A 362-nucleotide genomic window follows, 5' to 3' on the forward strand; every position below is an offset into this window, starting at 1 on the left:
CATACATAAAATATATAATAAAAACGGTTGTGAGTATACTACTTGAGAGAAGCCATAAGGAATCAATTAACATTACAAAATTGTAAACAAAACATACCTGGAAAACGTAGGTAGCTTTGGATTTTTTGTTTAATTGGATTTTTAAATGGCCTTTGCCACGTGCCTTGCACAGTAGGAAATTCTTCGTGAACATCTGCTGAGTGGTTTTACACAATCGTGTTCCCACGCCTCGCGGAGAACCTACCTTCCCGTTTCTCGGGCGGTCACTTCCCCTGGCTTCGAAGGGGCCAGGCCACGGGGTCCAAAGTGGCGCAAGCATCGCGTGGGCTACCCGCACCAGCTCTTCGGTTCGCGGGCTCCCT

Source organism: Rhinolophus hipposideros (genome assembly GCF_964194185.1).
Source record: "Rhinolophus hipposideros genome assembly, chromosome: 12".
NCBI lineage: Eukaryota > Metazoa > Chordata > Mammalia > Chiroptera > Rhinolophidae > Rhinolophus > Rhinolophus hipposideros.